This window comes from Lichenostomus cassidix, chromosome 13 (assembly GCF_008360975.1).
Source record: "Lichenostomus cassidix isolate B80296 chromosome 13, HeHo_3.0, whole genome shotgun sequence".
Classification (NCBI taxonomy): Eukaryota; Metazoa; Chordata; class Aves; order Passeriformes; family Meliphagidae; genus Lichenostomus; species Lichenostomus cassidix.
This window is the reverse complement of record NC_139494.1, coordinates 9,083,223-9,105,039: the sequence shown is the minus strand read 5'-3', so window position 1 is coordinate 9,105,039 and position 21,817 is coordinate 9,083,223. Positions and strand designations below refer to the sequence as shown.

Sequence of the window (21,817 nt, the reverse complement as noted above, 5' to 3'; positions counted from 1 at the left end):
TACATGCCCAGTTTCGCCCATGGTTGCCTTTAAATCCAAAATGACTTCGTCTTGGTGGTGGAATGTTAGGATTTGTCCCAGATAAATCCACAAAAAGAAACAGGGCTCACAGCACTCCAAAACAGGGTGAAAATGGGAACAGAGCAGGTCAGACAGCTCTCCAGAGGCTAGGAGCTGGGCACTGCCAGCCAGTTCTCATCAGTCTCACAGGGATGTCTACAGATGATTTGCTGTGTGACTTTTGACAAGTCATTTAGGATCCCTGGACTCAATTCACTGGTAATGATTTTGCTCAGGCAGAACAAGAACAAAGCCCCAGTTGGCTTTGGTGGAGGAGGCACAGACAGAGACAGTGGCTCTGGTCGATCTGCCCTGGACCTCTCCTGGCTCCTCCAAGCAGACTGGGAGCCCTGGGCAAGTCCTGTGTTTTGCATCCCCACTCTGAGGAGGAAACCCAAGAAGCGGAAAGGAAAACAGACCGATGGAGACGCTGCTTTACATCTGCCTTTCCCACAATGGTTTGCTCATGCAAATAAAAACCAAGAGGCAGGTTTGCATCTGAGAATGAATGAAAACCCGAATTCCTGATGCTTACAGGTGTAGATTTACTGCATACAGTGGGGTCCTGGGAATGCAACCCCCCTTCCCAGCACAGACTGGTGTGGTGCAGGCGCTCCTGTCCTGCAGCAGGGCCATGGGTTATGTGGTTTTCCCATCGAGAGCAGCACTGGGCTGGCTCCTGCTTAGTTAAACACATGTTTGGAGCTCTGAGCTTTTTCTATTCTTAGCCATTAAATGAGATGAAGAAGAGCTTTTCAGTGATATTTCTAAAATTAGCTATGGTTTGGCTTATTTAAGAGCCACAAAGCCTAAATGAGGGATATGCAGTTCTACGTGTACATTTTAACATGACACTGGAGCAGAACGAGCTCAATGTTGAGCTGTTTTGAAAACCTCAACTTAAGCATTTCTTCTGTTCAAAGTAGGGCAGATCTTCCTTTCCCATTTGCCTTGGGCCTGGTCCAAAGCACAGCACCATTCATCAGCCAGCCAGCCTGCCTGACAATTGTGAACAGCTTTCAGAGCAATGATGGAAGACACAGGTACTACAAAGGCAGATGAACAGTTCTGATGCTGACCTGCAGGATACCTCCCCAGGGAAAAGCAGAGAGCACATCTGGTTAGAGCAAAGCATGGACTGTCCTGCTTCCCATCAAAGCAGAACATGGAAGTGTTCAAGGCCAGGCTGGGTTGGGCTTAGAGCTGGTCTAGTGGAAGATGTCCCTGCCAAAGGCAGGAGGATTGGAAGGAGATGATTTTTGAAGTCCCTTCTAACCCAAACCATTCTGAGATTCAATGATTCAATGGTAACCTGCTGGTACAAGAAGACTGCAGTTCAGTTACTAGTATTTTCCATCAGTTCAGATGGAAAACAAGGTGATGCACCAGTAAGAAGAGCTACCATCCCCATGGCCCCTTCTACATTTGCCCTCACCTTGCTCAAAAACTTCTCTACTCTCTAAAATCATAAAGATCTGGTGGATAAAGATCTGGGAAGGATGACCAGCAAAGAGACAAGAAAGATTTCTGCAAGGGGCTATTTATCCCCCTTCCACTTCCTACATTAGGGAGTTTGTTACAGGAACTGATCTCCCAAAAGAAAGCAACCAAGAAAAGAAGGAAATGCTGCACAAAAATATGGAGAAACAGAGAAAACCACTCCTTCAGTGTTGATCCTGGTACAAAAACTGCAGCTGCCAATGTTTGTGGCCTGTGGCCATGACTGCAGCTCCATCTTCCCCAGCTGCACTGTGAAACCCTACCTGCCTTATAGAAATCCACATGCCAGAGAAACGGGATCAATTCCTCTTTTTTGCTAGGTCTAAATTTTGTTCCTGCAAATCAGCTGCAGCACATGAACCTTGAAGAGGTTTTCAAAGGCAGGACTTAGCAGCTGACAATGTTTTATGCCATAAAATAACCCTGATATAAATGTTTTCTCCCAAGAGGATTGATTTGACATGAGGGCAGTGGTTTGGCATCCCCTCAGCAGGTCCCCTGGGAGGACGTGGGGTGCTGCTGGTCAGGACATCACAGGGGAGGTGCTGTGGTTTGGTAAAGCATCTCATTTTGTCTGCTCCCCAAAGCTGGGCTTCAACACAGCCCAGAGCTGCAGTGACAGAGCTGCTCACTGCCCATCCACTCAAAATAATGCTGCTGGTGCTAAACACCATGGCCCCACCACCAATTTGTCCTTCAGCAGCCATGGGGGGACATGCAGAGGCTCCAAGGACAGCTTTGCCTCACCTCTTCCAGTACAGCCCTTTGAGGGCAGGTTGGGGAATGAGCTGTGCAGCCACGACCTCGTACAGAAATGAAGAGACACATTTACAGCAAGAGCAGAATGGTATTTCCAGAGGGGGTAGAGCACTAGGATGGGGTTTGCAAGCCTGGAGGGCTATTTCCCCCTCCCAGACCTGCTGAATTGCAGCTCTGCTGAATGCCCAGCTCCCTGGGCACTTTATGCTGGGCCAGGCACTGATGCTGCAGCTCATCCCCCTCCCAGCACCAACCACCCCACCAACCTCCTCGAAAATGACTGAAAAACCCAACACTACTGAAGGAAGAAGATCCCTCCCTGAAGCCAAGATGTGACTTTAATAAATAGAGGCAATTGGAGGAGCAAAGAGAAACCACAGTTGTATTAATTATTAAGAAAGACTAATTGTTGGCAAGACAAAATTAGGAGATCTCCCCACTGCTGCACGGGTGTGTGATTGTGATGGGATCTCAAGGGCAGACAGAAAACTCTCTTTCCTCTCAGCACACACAAACCCAGTGCAATTTTTCACATGAGGATCACCCTCACCATTGAAATTCCAGTGTTTTTTGGCTTCAAGGTGCCTGATTAGGCTTTGCCTTTACTCCCATTCCCCACAACACGTGCTCTGCCCACAGGCAGCAGTGGGGTTATACAAGCTGCTGGGATGCTGTGGGTTGATCAGAACTATAAATGAGGCGGTTTTAATCAAAATGTGGGGTTCTGACATGAAAAAGGTGTGAGATTATAATCAAACATTTTCTGGAAAGCACCTCGTGTTAGCAAGTATTTTAATTCATTTTTAAAAGACTTATCTATTTAGTCATGACATGCTAAAAATGAGTAGTTTTACTTTGCTGGCTCGATGGAGGATTTTTTTTTTTAATTTTAAAGCTAACCTTAGAAAAATGTAGCACAGAAGGTCAAAAGTAAAAATTTGAGTGAAATAATCAAACTAAAAAATTTCCATGACCAGCACAACTCTTTGAGTTTTTTACTCTGTGAAAATATTAAAGAAAAAAGAAGATTTTTTTTTCCTGCTTGTATCAGTTTAGGAAAAGAAACAAATGAAAAAAAGAAGAGAATGTTTTGTAACCTGTGAAAAGTATTCCTTGCTACAACTGAACACAGCTATTAAAATCTGCAGTGGTCACACCAAGCTGCCCGGGGGGCTGCTGAGGATCCCACCAGTGCTCGGCTCCACTACTGTTTCTGTGGATGGGAATGACTTTAATTAATTTTCTGGTAGAAGGCAATTCAGAACTGTTATAAAATAGCTTAGTTCTACTGCCCCTTTCAGTAGTGAAAAATGTTGAATTCCATGCTGTTAAATTTTCCTTGGGGATGTGACTCCAAGGGGTGCTGTGCTACCCATGGAGGATTATGGGGTGCTGGCTGCCTTGCACCAACCACAGCTCCCAGAACATCAGCCAGCACCCCGAGAACCAAAACTGCTGGGGAACCCAGCACTGTGGGAACCTCTGTCTGTCCATGGATGCACAGGAGCCTGCAGGGAGAGGAAGTCCCATGACCCTGCTATGACCCCTGGAGCCCCCATCACCCCAGCTATGCTGGCCCTGGCAGCAGCCTCCTGGCCCAGGAAAGCTGGGAGCACCCTGAAGGGTGCAGGATCTGTTCCCCACAGCACAGAGAGCCTGGGTGCAGGAGCTGGTGGCCGGGGCAAGTGCTGTGGTTTCCAGCCTCGCCGGGGAGCCGAGCCACAGTCAGGTGAGATTACTCACATCACTTTCAAATTTTCCCACATTGCCAGCCCCAAAAACAGAGAAATGAAGAGCTATGGGCCAGCCCAGCAGTGACCAGTGTGTGGCAAGGGGCCTGGCCGAGGCAAGGGAGCCTGGGCTGGCAGCTGTGCCACGCTGGTGGCCACTACCACCAAGGCATAAGGGGTTCTGGCAGTCCCAGAGCCCTGTGTCACAGGCTGTGCTGTGTATCTGGCTGCCGGGAGCATCCCCCAAGGCTGCTCCCAGCTCAGATGTCTGGCTGAGCTCCAAGCAGGTCTCTGTGCTCCTGTGCCCTGCGTGGGTGCCTGGGTGCAGCACAGGAGCTACAGGCTGCAGTCCAGCCCCGAGTTGCCCCATATGTGTTTGCTTTGACGTCACTTCTCAGAGAGGGTGAGATGAGTCGACGCGTCGGCTATGAAAAACAAAACCTACCAAGTTTTGCTGCTGCTGATTCAATGAGGAATTAATTCCTCTTCGCTGCAAAATTAGTCATCTTGCCACAGAAAGAAAGGTGTAAGGTCAGGCTGCACCGGGCATGCACTGCTGCTGGGGAAGGTACCTGTGACCGGGGACACTGTGCCTTTTCCTCTTTATCCTCCAATCAATCCAAATTAGCAAATGATTAGGGATGTATCAGGGACATTAGACTGAGGCTGTGGGCAACCTGGTCTGATGGAAGGTGTCTCTGCCCATGACAGGTGGGTTAGAACTGGATGAGCTCTGAGGTTCCTTCCAACCCAAACCATCCTGTGATTCTGTGGTATTATTAAGGGCATTATTAGGCACATCCTGCAGCACTGGATGCCAGGAGGGCTCACAGGAGGACTCCCCAGGGGAATGCTGTCACTTGGGGCACTGGGGACCCAGAGCCCATGACTCAAAGCCAGCTCTAAACACTCTAAGTTCGGGTAACACCTCCCAACTCAGGGCCCCAGACCGTGTCAGCAAGACACCTTCACCCCCCATTTCCCCATGGTGTTACACCAGGAGCTGCTGTGATAAAAGGTCCCCCAAGTACCCACTGCAGACTGTTTTTGGCACTGACTGCACACACCGGGGCCACAGCCCTCAGCAGCCTGCGGGCAAAGGCAGCGTCGACTCATTTCTTGTCTCAGCACACTTTTTCTCTTTTCTCACTTTTGCTGCAGTCCCAGCGCCCCAGCCCGCTGCCGCAGCAGAAAGGAAACAGGGAAAGTTAAAGACACCCACGCTCAGGCGCTGCCCTCATCCAGCCTTGTGCCCCTCCAGCAGAGCCAAACTTTGGCTGCAGCAGCAGCAGCAGCAGCAGCAGCAGCAGCAGCAGCAGCAGCAGCAGCATCTCCCTGGCCACTGCCCAGGTCACCCAGCGTGGCTGTGGCACAGAGGGCTGTATCTGGTTCATACCCTCAGCACCACCAAGGGTTCCTCCAGGGACTAGAGACCACATCCCCATGACCAGAGGAGTCCCACCGCCCTATGCACCCCATCTCTGGCTGGCCCTGATGTGCTTATGAGCAGCAGTCAGATGGAGAGGAAAGTAATAATTGGCAGCTATTAATTCTTGCATTAATTATGCATATGAATTGCAACAAGGAGCTGATAGGTTCAAGAGACATATCACATACACAGGCAAATGTTGTCCTTACTCTGGTTTTTATCCGAACATTGTCCTTGCTCTGGCCTTTATCCCTGCACTCTACATTTTGTGGTTGATGGAGCATTAATTTCCTCAACTCTTCCCTTTCCCCCGATTTCTTTCAGATTCTTTAAAATCCAGCTCTGCTTTGAAAATGCTGATGAGGCACCCGGGCAGCACTGATCCTCTTTGCACATTCAAGGGGATGTGCTTGCCCTAGTGGCCAAACTCAGCTCCCCTGATCCTGACTCCCCTGTGACTGGGATGTGCATCAGGGGACAAGTTCCCTGGCATTTCACACCTTCTGTGTCCCAGCATTCCAAGGGGTGGCCAAGCTCCAGACATGACTGGGACAAATCAAGGAATCACAGAATGGTTTGGGTTGGAAGGAACATTAAAGATAACCCAGTTACAGCTCCCTGCCATGGGCAGATATAGCACCCACTAGACCAAGTTGCTCAGGGCTCCATCCAACCTAGCCTTGAACACGTACAGGGATGGGGGAAATACAGGCAAAGAACTTAAAAACCTTCGAAAATTCCTCACTGACCTTCTGTGCTGCTGATGGTTTCTAGTTTTAAGCAATAATGGTTATTATTTTTAAGTCAAACTTTGTAGGGGAAATAAGCTGAGTTTTTCACCATTTACGGGCACAGGAAGAGCTGTTTCACTTCTCAAGTATTTCTCTTCTAAGAGAAACATGTAGGTGGTTCTTCATGAAAATTAAAAAAAAAAAAAGGCATGGAAAAATAAAGATGAAAAGTCCCTCCCAGAGGCTGCTGTCTTAGGGTGATAGGGGGCAAGTGTGGAGGCAGTTACACCCCATACCAGAGAAGTGGAACTCACAAAAAATGAAATTTAGGCATCACCAACCAATGTTTACAGTCCCATTCAGCAGAAGAGTCACCTCACTCCAGAAGCCTCCTCAAAGCTGCAGAAAGTGCCCTTGTACAATGCTTGCCTTGCTTGGGAAACACTCCTGCTGTGACGCTCAAAGCGTCTGCTCAGCAGGGGACAGAAACACCCCCCAGTCCCAATGTGCCACTGCCACAAAAGGCAGTGGTGACATTTTGCTTCCTGGAACCAAAATGCAAGGGCAATATAACCCAGGGGCTGCACTGCAGCACCAAACCCCTGCTAGTTTCTCCCAAAACCCAGGGCAATTTAATTCTGGGGCTGCATCATGCCCCAGCTCTTCTCTTTGTTCTCTAATATCCATCCCTAGTTATTGGTTCTCTCACGTTCTGGGCTGCAGAGAAAAAATTCTCTGTCCCTGTCATGCTCTGTGGTTCTGAGAATTTGAATAAAACCTGCAAACCCTGGAGTTACTGGTAACTGAGGCTGTGAATGCGAAGGCTCCCACTTGACCTGCAGCCTGCAGAGGCTGATAGTATCTGACCTCCTTTATTTCACTCCACTTCTCAAATGTGAGTGATTGGTCCAGTACCCAGAATTAATCAGGAAAATGTCCAAGAGGGCAAGGGAGGAAAGCAGAATAAAAATATGTCACAGAGGCCAGGCTTGAGACAGCGTTTCCTGAAGGACCAGGAATGTCACCTTCCATGTATCTGGCAGCACCAGGACCAGCCAAACAAAGGGTGCAAAGGTTTGGTCAAACACTGAGGGTCTGCACTGTGAGAGCCGTGTCCTGATCCCTGGCACTGCTGGTTTCAAGGATTTTCACCTGCTTTGAGAAGCCATTTGCAAACCCCAGCCCCAGCTGGGTGCTGGATCTGAACTGAGATGGCTTTGGCATCTGGCTGTCACATGCCTAGATATTGGGAAAAATTATTCCCTTTGAGGGTAGTGAGGCACTGGCACAGGTTTCCCAGAGAAATTATATCTGCCCCATCCCTGGAAATGTTCAAGGCCAGGTTGGATGGGGATTGGAGCAACCTGGGATAGCGGAAGGTGTCCCTGCCTATGGTACTGAAGGTGGAATGAGATGGTCTTTAAGGTCTCTTCCAACCCAAACCATTCTGTGATTCTAAGATCCCTCCTCTCCCAGGATGTTCGGCGGCAGCAGAGGGAAAAACCTGCAAGATTTCTGGGGCCATCTGCCAGCAACAGGAACCCTCCAGGTGCCAGTGTTGTGCAGTTTTCTGGAGGCAAATGTTTGCTTACAGAATCCCTGGGCATGAGGAGAGGGCTCCCGGCTGCTGGCTGCCTTTTTATTTTCCATTTGTAACAAAAACAAAACCAGCCCATGTACTTGAAAGAGCGTGGGGGAGTTTACAAAACACAACCCCCCAAAAACACTGATGTGATTTAAGACGTTTCGATTCACCAAACATCAGAGGGGGTGAAACCTGCCCCTCCACATCACAGCAGTGCCAGGGTGCAAGGCCACCACGGGTGACACCATCCTGCTGCTGTCACCCCTGTCACACCAGGACCTGGACAGGAGACCTATCACACCAGGGATGATCATCTGTAATATTATCATCCTCCTCGAGCACGCATTTCTCTACTATGGTGACATCCTTTCAAATGTCAAGCACATTTCCAACATGGATGGCCAGAAACAAATGAACCATGGATGCTCTGAGCCTTCCCTGGGGTCTCTCCCAGACCCCTCCACAGCATCATTCCAGCCCAGTGTGGGGACAGATGTTGCTCCCTCCCTATCACTGGTTTTGCCAAGCACTGAAGCCCAACGGGTGAGGGCTGTGGCGAGGGGCATCCCTCCCTGCAGGGACCCCCAAAACGCACGGTGATCTCAGCATGGAGAGAGGTGAGCTGCCCGCTGCCACCCCCACATTACCCTAATCTGACTCACATTTATTTCCCAGTTTCCATGATAAACGGCTCTCAGGGGGCCGTGGAGGAAAGATAATCCCCTCTGGAGCCAAAGGGATGCTCCATGGACACCCTGCAGCAGTAAGGCGATAGCAGCTTTCCTTGTTGCTCACTTTCAAGGGTGACATGTTTACAAAGAATGCTACAGCCGCTAATCCTGGATGATACCCTGTGTCTGCCTGAGAGAAATCCTAATTTTCTCGATAGGAGGAATTAGTTCCTTTAATGCTTAATACCCTTTTTTTCCTCTGAAAGCAAGCAAGTATTATTGTGCAGAGCGGAATAAACATTTTAATTAAAATGTGGAATTTATCTTCCAGTCAAATTCGTACGAGCCCCCGACGACACGTCAAACTCTGCTTTCCCATTTTGAATCTTCCTCTGATCTCTTAATGCGAGCAGCTGAATTAAAACCTGGGCTTGGTGGATTTGCATATAATTAGAGAGCAAGGGAAATTAATAGCGAATTGAATGGGTTTCTCCTCTGCCCATCTGATGTTTTTACCAGATTAAAAAGAGTTGATTTTTTTTAATGACTGTAAAAATGTATTAAATATTATTTAACCTTTTTTTGGCGGGGGGAGGGAAGCAGACAGACTAAAGAAACAAACTTATACATATGATAATGAACAACTCCTATCGTGGGAAGCAAATATCATTGTAATTAGGATTAGAAAGGAATCCTAATTAATCTTGTCCTGCCACTTGACTTCTAGAAGTTCCTTAAATGTTACCTCCTATGAAATGTAAAACAAGGAGCAGTTTAAATTCTTGACAGCTAATCCTGGAGGCCTCAGCAACATGGAGCAGAGGCTCCTGGATGAAATTTAGGATGAAGAAGTCTGTTCCTGTGAGCTGGACTCAGACTGGAGGGTAACATGCAGCTTTGCTGCCTCAATCTCTTAATTCCTCACAACAAGCTAGGTAATGAGATGGCAAACCAAGTGAGACAGGATGCACTCTCACTCCATACAATCATCTTTCCAGATATTTTTCCATTTTTTCCCAATTTTATCTATTTAAAAATATTTCTGGGGCTCATTTTCAGAATGGCACTCCAGGTAAGGGGTGGCAATATATGAGGTAACTCCAGTGCTGTGCATCCCCACCCCATGCCTTGATATCATCTTCTCCACACTCGTGATGATAAAGATTACCAACTGTGCAGGTACTAAGTCATACATATTTTAACTTGGCTCTTGTCATGTGTCATCAAATCCTGTTTTTCAGGTATTGAGATTCATAGATTTAATTGCGCAAGATTTTACTACAGGAGTGGATGGTCATGAGATTATTTTCATCTTTGAGTCTCAGCATGGAAAGCAGGTTGGAGAGAGCTGGTTTCCATACTTCAGGGCCTGGATGAAAGTCTCATTTTCCAAATACAGCCAAATACAGTGCGAGGAGGTGCCATAAAAGGGGATTATAACTTGGCCTATTAATGAACACAGCACACTTTATGTTTTATGCTAAATTAAAAATAATAAAGAATAAATGAATCCTGCTATGGCTAGGTTGGCTTCTCAGCATAGTTTTACCAAGAGCTTACATCAGTTTTTTGCTATGGCTTTATGAACATGACTGTCAGCCCAGGGATAACCTGGTTAGGACAGATGTGAAAAATCGTCACTTCAAAACCAGAGACCACAAAAATGTTCCCAGTCTTGGATTTCATTTTAACCCAGCCTAATCAAACGTTCACAAGGCAGGACTGATCAAAGGCTTCACACTGAAAAAATGAGAAAGTCACAATTTCGTATGGTTTTTGATGAGAAAAATAATTGATGAAAATTTTCTCTTTCAATTTGGTTTTGCTTTGAGATCGGGGTTCATCGGAGTACGAGAAGCAACAGGCGCAGACCTGCGAGGGCTGAAATCTTAGTACAGCTCTAGTGATGCAGTTCTTACTGGGGAGTTTACCACTTCGTCCAGCACTCCACAGGGTCAGGAATTTTAAGCCACATTATTTACTTTTCTCAGAAAAACCAAGTCATGAAACCCACAACTCTTTGTAGGGCACATCAAACTTCATCACAGTTTTGCAGGGAGAAATTGAAGTGCAGGGCAGAGTCCTGGTTGATACTCACCTTCCCAGGAGGCAGAAGACCCAGATATAAGCCACGCTCATCCTGAACCTTTGTATTTTCACGCTGTGATTCCCATCTCTGGTGACATTTGCAAGAGCAATCTCCTGCTGGGCTGTACTGGCTGACCATGGAGAGGGTCCTGGTGGCCTGACCCTGACTGAGGAAAGCAGCCCAAGGGAAGTCTCTGTTCCCATCACCGCAGTGTGAGATATCACCATTTCACGGAGGTGGTGAAGGGCAAAAATGTTAAAGTACCAACTTTCCTGGCTGAGGTCAGACTTGTTTTCCAACACAGCTTGCCCTGGGAGCTCGCCCTGCCCCGCGGTCAGCCGCGACACGGCGCTCCATGGAAAAGGTTTTCCAGAAAAGTTAAACAAAGCAGAACTGAGCAAATAGAAGGGTGTGTGTGGAGTCAGTCCCACGGGAGGCAGGGATCAGGGTGGCTGATGTGCAAGCAGCCACTGCGTCCCAGCACATCCCAGTACATCACTGGTGCACAGGGACCTCTGCCAGGTCTGCCCACACCAGGAGCCCCCAGCGATGCCACCACGGTGCCACCACAATGCCAGCTGCTTCCACGAAATGCAAACCCATCCACAACAGCTGCCCCAACATTTACACCAGTTTAAATGAAAAGAAGAAGAAAAAAAATTCAAGGAACAGAAAGAATAGAGGATAATATGAAGCTTCTGGCATAGATTCCTTCCTAACCAGATAATTAACTAACTCAACCCACCATCAGGGATCAGCTATTTAACTGCGGGTCATTTTGTAACACAGACTTTTTTTTTTTTTAAACTTGTCATGGTCTCTGATCTATTACAATAACTGACAGCTGTATTTGCTGAACGATGCAACTGAGGTTACAGAGAACATTGATTATACTAAAAAAACCCCAAAACATCTACCACACCTTTATGCATACAATCTCCACATGCCTATAGCGATATTTTTAAGCTTAGGTATTATTTAGGGCTTGAGCTGTAAGTCCTTGTGTCCCATATCTACTTTTGAGACAAACTGGGAATGAAAAACTTATCTTGCCACCAGGACAATGATCCACAGGCAAAAGAATCCTTGCTTCAGGACATCGTTACATGATTAAATCCTATACTAGTAGTGCATTTTTTCATAGTAAAAGTTCTCTTTATTACCCATGGATTGTACATTTGCTGAAAAAACAATTAAAACACCAATGCCATTGGGTTAGGATTTACATTCTTCCCAGCAAAGTTTGCAATTAAAAAATAAGCCCATCTATCTTCTGGCCATCATCTAAGCTCCTTAGAATGTGAAAGGTAAAAATCCTATGGATTACAGAGAATTACACTTTTTTACACCTCTCGGTTTTAAGTGAGATGCTACACAAAGAAAGCAATTTCTTCTTAAAAAACATGCTTAATATAACATCTTCCCTTTAATTCTTTGGCTTTCTCTCCATGATTTCAGGGCATAAAGCAACCTGGGACCTTCTGAAGAAATAAATCCCCAAACTGAGTCAAGCCTCAGCCGACGTGATTTATAAGGAAACGCCATCTCAGAACAGGTGACTCTGTTAAGTCCCCAGCTGAAGTGTTTGGGACATCTCCAAACACTTTTAGCAGAAGATTAACAATTTAGATTCAAGGGATTGAAAATAAGATATAACCCATGCCAAAGTCAATGAAGTATTCCCACTGATTTATCTCATCTAAAGCCAAGAACATGACATTATCTTCAGCGCTGGCAGGTGTTCATTCGGGTCTTGAATCACAGAATTGTTTAGCCTTCTGAGATCATCGAGTCCAAATGTTCACCCAGCACTGCCAAGGCCACCACTAAACCATGTCCCCTAGTGCCACATCTACATGTTTGTTAAAAGGATGGTGACTCCACCACTGCCCTGGGCAGCCTCTTCCAGGGCTTGACAACTGTTTTGGTGGAGATTTTTTCCTAATATTAAATCTAAACCTCCCCTGACGCAACACGAGGCTGTTTCCCCTTGTCCTATCACTTGTTTATTCGGGAAGAGATGGATTCCTACCTGGGTCTACCCTCCTGTCAGGGATTTGTAGAGAACAAGGTCCCTCCTGAGCCTCCTTTTCTCCAGGATGAGACCCTTCCAGCCCCTCTCCTCATCAGCCTTGTGCTCCAGACCCTTCCCCAGGTCCACTGCCCTTCTCTGGAAATGCTCCAGCGCCTCAGTGTCTGTCTTGGAGTGAGGGGCCCGAAACTTAACACAGAATTTGAGGTGCAGTCTCACCGGTGACTGTAGAAGTGGGAAAAGCCAGAGTTTCCCCACACAAAAAACACTTGTTCTGTTGCAAGGAGACTGGTGATGTGGCCATAAAACATTGTCTTTAGTCCACCCTCTTATCATCACATCAATCTGCCTCGGTGTGACTGCCTTGCATGTGTATGGGGCTATATTCAGATCAGGAGTTTAACAGAACTTGCATTTCTCAACTGTAAAGTGTATTTTAGGGTGGAGACTTGTTATCTCCTGCATCTGAACAAGACAGAGCTCAGCAGACTCAGTCCTGCTTGTGGTTTTCACCAAGCAAACAGTAAATATTGCTGGTAACAGGGGATTTTATATAAAATATTTCTATACCTTTGATACAATGGCATAATAATAACTACCAGTGACTGACCAAGGTCTCACAGGTAGCTCAGGGATGTTTCTCTCTGTTTGCTGGCTGACCCCAGAGAAAAGAAGAGTAGAGAAATCACTCAGGAATAGAGGCTAATGAGCATTCTTCATTATTTTGTCTTTATGAAAGCAAAGTTTGCCACTGATTTCAAGAGCAGTACTGTCTGCCACTGTATAGCCACTAGTATACAAGTATGAGCATTAAAAATTTGGGTTAGCAAGGGCATAAATACATGCACATACACGAACGTCCAGGCGAACACATGCACAAACACGCATGCCAAGGCTCTCCTCCTGCACCAAGGAATCACAGAATCGCAGGATCCTGGGATGGTTTGGGTGGGAAGAGCTCACCCAGTTTCAACCTCCTTGCCATGAGCAGGGACACCTTCCACTAAAGCACTGTAACGGAGATGTGAGCAAACTACCAGGTGCTGGAGACGGGGCAGAGCAAACAAAGGAGGGAAGATAACAGCACTGAGTCACAGTGTAATCAACAGCCAGGCCCCTGGCACAGCCCCTAGCCCCACAGGCTGCTGGGCTCCACTCTCCTCTGAGGGCCAGCGTGGGAGGGAGCACCAGAGCATGGGGTGGATCAGCCCCTCACCAGCTCCCCTCATTAATCCTCAGGCTCATTAGGTTATCAGGACCCAACTACTCCCATTAAACAAAATCCACTTGCATGTTCCATTAAACAAAATCCACTTGCATGTTCCATTAAAAAAAAAAAGTATTAGTATTTTAAATTACTATAATTTGTGCTTGGGACTAATAAATCTTAATTATTCAGCAGAAAACAAATTGTAGTGTGGGATTTAATCCCTCATATCTACTCTATCTACTACAAATGAGCTACCAGTGATCTAAGAATGAGCTACCTGGCAATCAGAGATTACATGATTTATTTTTTTATTTTCATTCTCCATTGGGTATTATCTGAATACCTGCAGTGCCTCTGTTCTCACCTGATGTGTACCACACTGTGCTGGCTGCAATGACATCTGCTGGTGGCTACAAACCTTCTCAGCTAGCCTAGGTGACTTTATTCACCATAGGAGCAGCTATGCGCTCCTGCACTTTTGGTTTTGTTATGGTATTTTCCCTCTAACCCAGTACAGAGCCATGGAGTAATTCTGCTGCATCTGAGCAAATTCCAGGGGTAAAATCCACCCCAGCAGTCCATGGAGCACAATGCTGCTCTGACAAGCCTTGGTGGTTTCTCTAAAAATCCCGTGTGCCATGGGTAAAAAAAGGAAGGGGTGGGTTTCACTCGAATGGAAGAGTTAGTGTAATTATAAGTTACGGGATTATGGCAAAATCCAGATCAAAGAAAGGCATTTCCCATGGCAGATCTCCAGCAGTTTCAAGGAAAGATAACCTCAGTTCTGTCTGGGTGGCAAAGAAATGCATTGGCCACCACAGCAAAGGACCAACGACTGGAGTACCTTAAGACCCTAAGCCCACAGACTGGCAAGCATTTCCCTTTTTCTTGCCTTGGTGGTCTGCTGACACACATTCCCCATGTCCCAGCAAGGCTGCCACTGTGCTGCTTCCCACAGAGCCCACAGGCTGTTCCATGTGGCTGTGCCACATCAGGTGGATGTCAAGGCCAGTTTGGAGAGGGCTTGAAGCAACCTGGTCTAGTGGAAGCTGTCCCTGCCCATGGCAGGAGGGCTGGAATGAGATGATCTTTAAGTACCTTTCCAACACAAATCATTTTGTGTTTTGTGACCAGTATGGAATGTGGGCTGCCAGAGCTATGGGGCCACAGCACAGTTCCAGCTTCCCTGAGGTGTCACACTGCACATTGGGTGCCCAAGCATCTTAAAAAAAAATTCCTCATGGACCTCACTGAAAGCTAATTATCTTTATGCTAATGAATAATTCTGAATCCTGGTTCCCTTTGTACTGGGATTCCCACTACCAAACTTGAGGTGTGAGGAGACACACCACCAAAGCCAAGGCATTTCAAAATTCAGAGGCATGCTGCAGATGCCAATAGGTAAAGGAATTTGTCATAAATAATCCTGCAAATGGGCCAGCACTCATGGAGGGTGGTGTTTGATGGCATCTTCCTGCTGAGACTGAATTCCTCGTGCTCGTGCACCACAGACTTGAACTCTGATTGCAACAGCCCTGCCCCGACCAGGGTAAGGACAAGTTAGGAAGTATTTACAGTCATCTCTGCTGCTTGGGATTTTTTGCTAGAAGGTATGTTACTAGAAGCAAAACACTTCAATATAATTTTAAAGATTTCAAACAAAAAGTTATTGCCCAGAGTAGAAAGAAGGAGTATATATATGTAGCCTTATACTGCAACTACTCTACATAAGAGAAATACTTCTCATCACCACTTACTACACATTATGGGATCTCTCTATTCTGTCATATTGAAACAAGGTAAGAGTTAATTTAAATTCTGGAGATAGTCACTTAATGATTTGAGCAGGAGGGGGCTGCAGGCTGATGCCTTGCAGGGCAAAACCTTTAAGCCCAGCAGCTATCCCACGCTACAGCATGACCCAGCCACAGTCTGTGGACTTCCAGGCAATGCAAGAAGTGAGATGATGGGTGAGATCAGGGCAGGATGGAGACTGAGGGACGTGAAAAGGCTGTTAAATTTTGCATGTCACTGAAGAGCACAAGTCTACCAGCTTGGAAGCTTTGAAGAGTCCGATTTGTAAAATCGAAAGAAATGAAAATAAAATAATTAAATAAGTCAGATGGCAGCTAACAGACTGCTCACCTAGCATTTTCCCACCTCGGGCAGGAGCTCTGATTAATGCTAATTAGCTTATCTTCACATTAGATCCTGATGATTCATCACTTACTACCCCAGGAATTATGACGCACTGGGGAGAGATATATTTGTAGATTCCATGGGTGTATGCCATGTCTGGAACACTTAAATGATTTTGGCATGAAAAGGGACCAACCACAAGCCCAGCTAATCAAACCAGCATTTCTCAACCTACACCTTCCAGTAGTTATAAAAAAGATTCAGAGCAAAGACAAGACTATGGCACTGAAGACAAATTTATCTGCCTCATCAGTGGTGTAGAATCTTTGCAGAACAAAGGACTTTATCGGCAACCTGCCAGGAGCCTGTGGCTGCTCCTCGTTTGCATATAAATTTAAAAAGAATTTTAATAAGTGTTAAACGCACACGATTATTTCTTATTTATAGCTGAAAGTAGGTGTATGCAGTGCTTTATAAAACATAAAGAAAAAGTACCTTTGGAAGTCTGAATGGAAATCAGCAGGAAAACCTGTGACTGCTTCATTGAACTAACTTTTGGGTACGTGGCTTTGCTCCCCTGTGGCCACAGGCACAGTGGGACCAGCTTGGAATACCAGCTTCCTCCTTTCACATGTGATGCATCAAATGAGAAGGGATGTGCTCGCAGCTGTGTGCTCCTCGACTGAGAGGTGCACAGATGGCTGGCTGTCCCTGTGCCACCGGGTGACTGTCACTCAGCACGAGGCCAGAATGGAGCAGTGCATCCTCACACAGCTTTGATGGGGGTGGTCTCCAACACCGGGGCATGATTTTGGGATGGACTTTGGCCTCAAGTTGCTTTGCATTCAGTTGTGAGCAAGCATGCAAGCAGCCTGGCGCTTCTCTTCTGATAGTTTTTGAACTGTTGATTACATAAATCCCAAGCTCTCTTGTTATATGTAAAACAGAAGTAGCTGTCATACTCCTTCCAACTGAAATATTCTATTCTATTCTATTCTGTTCTATTCTATTCTATCCCTCTCTCTCTCTCTCATTTGTCACTGTGCTGCAAGGAAGGGAAGGTCATTACTTCACACATTGCACCACCAGGACCTGCCACCTGCCTGTGTTTGTTGTAAACAGGATAACACAAAAAAATGCTGAATTTTACTGTGGGGGTTGAAGTTTCAGCTGTCTTTCAAAAGCAGTGTGGAGTCATGAAACAGAAGAGATCAAAGACTCACTTGCGAACTTGAGAGTTATTATTGGATACAGTCCCTTCTCAGTCAAAGCATCTTGATCTCTTCAGGAATTCAGAAGAATTTCCTCAGAAATAGATCCTTGCACCACTGTGAAGCTGCAGTCCATCAAATATCTTATTTACAGGTTAATTAGGGAAACTCTTCTAGCTCAGTCATCTCTCAGTGATGACACGAGATACTCTTCCTTGAAGCCTGTTTTTTCCAAGGAAGACTTTTGTCAGACCATGCAAAATGTGAGAGCTGGCATGGAAATCTGGGACAGGACACTCCTGACCCACTCACTTGTGAAACCAGCACTAGTGACTGGAGACATGCCATAGTGTCATCACTTTCCCATTTTTTCCTAGCTCATGGCTCCTCTGAAATACGAGCCTAAACTAAATCCTAAAGTTCATTTGGAGAACAATATTAATCTCAGCCCCAACCCCAGTCCCATCTCATGGGATTCTGGATCTTAGTGTAGTTTCTATCCAAAAAAAGCATTCTAGCAGATCCACGTGGATTTAAGGCAGGTTGTATATAGCTTCCATCTTTATGACTTGGGCAAGAGTTTTGGTTAGGATTAGTATTAGGCAAGGGGAAAACAAAGACATTGAGGCTGGAGTAGGTGCTAGGATCATAAGCCAGGTCAGGAAGAACAGATAAAGTTGGGTGATGAGAAGGTTCAGTGAAGGCAGATGAGCAAAATATGGGAAGAGGACATGGATCTCTTTGAGATCATTTTCTTCTGGAACTGGTGAGAGCTACATGAGCTTGGGAAGGCCCAAAAGACAACGATGGGCTAGGATGATAAAGGGATTTGGGAGAGACAGAACTGAAATGGAAAGCTCATGGAGAGTGAATATGTGACTCCTTTGGAATCTGGGATCACCCGGAGTCACTGGAGCAGGGAATAGGCTGAGATTGAGGTCAGGGTTAGTTTGGATGCAGCAGATTATACGGTGGACTGTGCTGCCACATCTGCAGCCATTTCATTTAGTCTGGGAACTGGGAGAGGTTTCTAGGGCTGGGCTGACACTGAATGTAGGATTAGGGCTTGAACCAGGAGAAACCACTGAGATTGTACTACAGGCATCACTAAAACAACCTGAGAACTGCTGAATGCCCCTGGGCCATGCTTCCAACCACTGATGGCCAAGGCTCAAGGCAGTAGGTAAAGCTCAGTGGGTAAGTGCCAATTGCAGAGCATATCACGGGAATCCAGAAGCAGCTACACTGCCTCATGGCTTTTCTCAGCCAAATCTTAGTCCTAAAATTTTCCCCTCTTATCCAGTGTCTCCTGGCAGACCTAACCCCCATGCAGGTCATTGCTCTGTCCTGGTTCCCAGGCTCACTTCCAGCTTTAGGTCTGTCAGGGACTGAAATGGTTCATGCCAAGCCCAAACCCTAACCAGCCCAAACCCTAACGCATATTTTACCCTAACTCAAAAAACAGATTCATTTTTTTGCTAAACTGTACATTCAAGCCAAATCCTCACAAAACTGTTGCCATGTGAAAGATTATCGTATCTTGGCTTTCCCTTCCCAGCTGGTGTTCTGCAGCCAGCTCACTCTGGGTCTTAGTGCTAATGAAAAATACAAGGAGTAAACGAGAATGAGAAACTACACACAAAATATGTTTCCTCTAGGGCAGTCTGACTGACCTGTGAAACCCACACGTGTTGCATTACAGACTATAAACCTTCAACACTGTGGTAGGAATCAAAAGTAAAAGCAATTATGGATGTGGAAGGCAGTTCCCTCACCCACCCCATTAAAGCATGATGACAAACACATACAAGGTGTCCTTTGCATAGATCTGTTCTGGAAGTTCTCTTTTTTTCCCTAGTCCAAAGATGGAAAAGATCTATTTCAGATGATGCATTATAAATGTGCTGTACCACACTTCTCCCTCTGACTTTTTGAGTAGCAAACAAACAAAACCACAAAGATTCACATCCTGGCTTTCACAGGCACAAGTCACTGGAAAACAGGCAGCAGCTGTAACTGTGCTGCTAAGGAATAAGGCATGAAAGGACTCCTGAGCCTCCTTGTATTTTGGGGTGTTGCTACCTGCATCTTAATCCTCAGCCTGCTTGGAAGCAGGGCAGGGGCAGCCTAAATGAGCTCTGTGCACAAGTAATTCTTCCTGTCTCCCTCAGCTCCTGTGGAAGGGCTATACTCTGACACCTTCAAGCTGGAGAGATGTGTCATCCATGTGGGACGCTGAAGTGTGTGGGTCTTGTATGAGCAAAAGCAAGGAAGATCTTAATGTACTTACAAATAAAATACTTAGAAAGACTTGAACTTGCCTACAAAGATTTGTAGAATCACAGAATGGTTTGGGTTGGAAAAGACCTTTAAGCTCAACCAGTCCCACCCCCTGCCATGAGCAGGGACACCTTCCACTAGACCAGGTTACTCTAAGCTCCATCCAACCTGCCTTGAACACTTCCAGGGATGGGGCAGCCACAGCTTCCCTGGACAACCTGTGCTAGTGCCTGCATCCTAAGGGCTAAATACAGGCTAAATGTATATGCAGGTATGTATGGAATATTGCTGAGGTCACCTCCATGAGTGCTCACTCCCTCCCAGTGCAGCAGTGAACTCCTGCCATGCAGAACCTCCCCAGGGGGCTGGAGCTCTGCTCACCCTCTCCTCCAAGGTGGACACAGACAGCTGCTCACTACAACCTGACTGCTCTGCAAGCCCAAATGGCACGAGGACATCACCCTAGAGCAACCTGTGTGTGTGTGTGTGTGTGTGTGTTTATCTGTATTTGTCTGTGTGCACACCAAGCAAGTCAATTTTAGTTTCACGTCTGAAATTCTTCAGTGCCAGAGATATGTGGTCTCCTCTGTCTTTGGTCTGTGTGTAGCCAAGTTCAGGTGAAAAACACCATGTCTGTATTTTCCATGGTAAACCACACAGGGTTTAAACTCACATCACTGTATTTGCAAACATGCAACTTCTGCATGTGCCGAATCCTGTTTCATTTGAAACTCTCACCCCCAAACTGTCTGACATTAGAAAAAAGAAAGTTAAATTCTCGACCACAAACAAAAAAACCTCACACTGGCCCCGCTGTATCCTGTGTACACCATTAGAGAAATAGGAGCCTGTGTTTTGATTTCCATGCCATGTTGTCTTTCTGGTCTGGTTAGGGTTGGTCTAAACTATTCTGAAGAGAAGGAAAAGCTAACCCTTCACCACCCTCCCCCTGTTCATCCCTGGGACACGGGACAAGCCCAGGTGCTCTCAGACACAGGAGCAGGGATAATCACCCTCCAGGACCACACATTAATTTGTTCTGCTCTGTTCCTAAATTCAGTCTCGCTGCTTCAATTATTGCTCTTCTTTTCCACCCAATCAGCAGCATGAGATTTTGCAGGCTGGGTATTGCGGGCTCTCCAGATTCTAATTCCTTATTCCTATTCCTGGTTTCCCATAATAGGGGAGTCTTTTCTTTGCTCTATACATTTCCTGAAGAATAGGAAGCAAACCCAGGGCTCTAAGAACACTTTTTACCACCCAGACACTTCATTATATGGCTCCCTTTTTAGCAGGTGCTTTAAACAGAAACATTTGACTGAGGGAAAAGAAGATTAATCCAGTTGTGAATGACCAGATACTCTCATTAGCACTGGCTGACAGGCTTTTCTTCAGAAAGTTGCGCCACCGAATCTGGCTTGCCTGCATTCTTTGTAGGTAATGTAATCCTCATTTAAAAGTTTGTGGCTGCTCAACGTCACTTGTTACCTCCCTTCCACAAGCAGCAGTGGAAGGCAGAAGATGCAGAAATTAGACTTTATCGTTGGCTTGTACTCCATGACGTGGCACAGGCTTAGTTTACCTCAACAGAAGTGAACTAAAAAATGGGGAGAAAACGAGCTGAATTCCTTGTCCCAGCTTCTGCAGCATCAGCAGTGTGGCAGCTCCAGGCAACAATGCCCAGCATTCAGGGACAGGATGAATTTGGGATGCACCCGGCCCTCACCACTGCTCCAAGTACCTCCCTGTGCGCTCCTGGTGAGTAATGAGCATTATACCCTGCTGACTCATCCATTATTCACAAGTAAATCCATGTGTGGTGGCTTGGAAATGAAACATAAAGAGAGATTTTTATATAAATATCTATCTTAACGTGTTACTGAGAATATTAGCCAGACTGAAAAAGAAAGTACTGTCCAAGACCAGACTAGCACACATTTGCTGTGAGGGGACAGAGTCATTCCCAGCATTTTCAAGGAGTGGCCCACTGCTCACTGACGGATTATTTCCAGACATTTCCACTCCTACCTGATTACAGCAGCTCAAGCTTCTCCCCTCCCTCTCTCCAGGCATGTTTTTGGGTGACCCAGCAGCTGCTTGGGTCTCCACTGCTGGTGGCCCCAGCACTTGAGGACAACACTTCACCCGTGCTCTCTCCATCAGGCGGCAGAGCTGACTCCCTCCTTTAAGCTCATTCCACCCATTCTCTTTGCAAGGGAAAACCCCAATCTCTGTGAGCCTGCTAAGCGAGCAGGAAAGCAGAGATCAACACCCAGCAGCTCTCAGCATGCTCTGCTCATCATTTAAGAAGCTGAGTTTTTAAAAATCTATCAGAGTAGTAACATTTTGCTCCTTTTCTGCTCTCTCCTGACCCAATGTTCTCAGAACGTG

General features: G+C 46.3%; 1 protein-coding gene across 4 annotated transcripts in view; it reads right to left on the bottom strand.

Annotated features, from left to right (window-relative positions):
* Nucleotides 1-21,817, bottom strand: part of TCF7 (transcription factor 7) — a 72,243-nt gene that overhangs the window by 23,197 nt on the left and 27,229 nt on the right. The gene's annotated exons all lie outside the window — the stretch shown is intronic.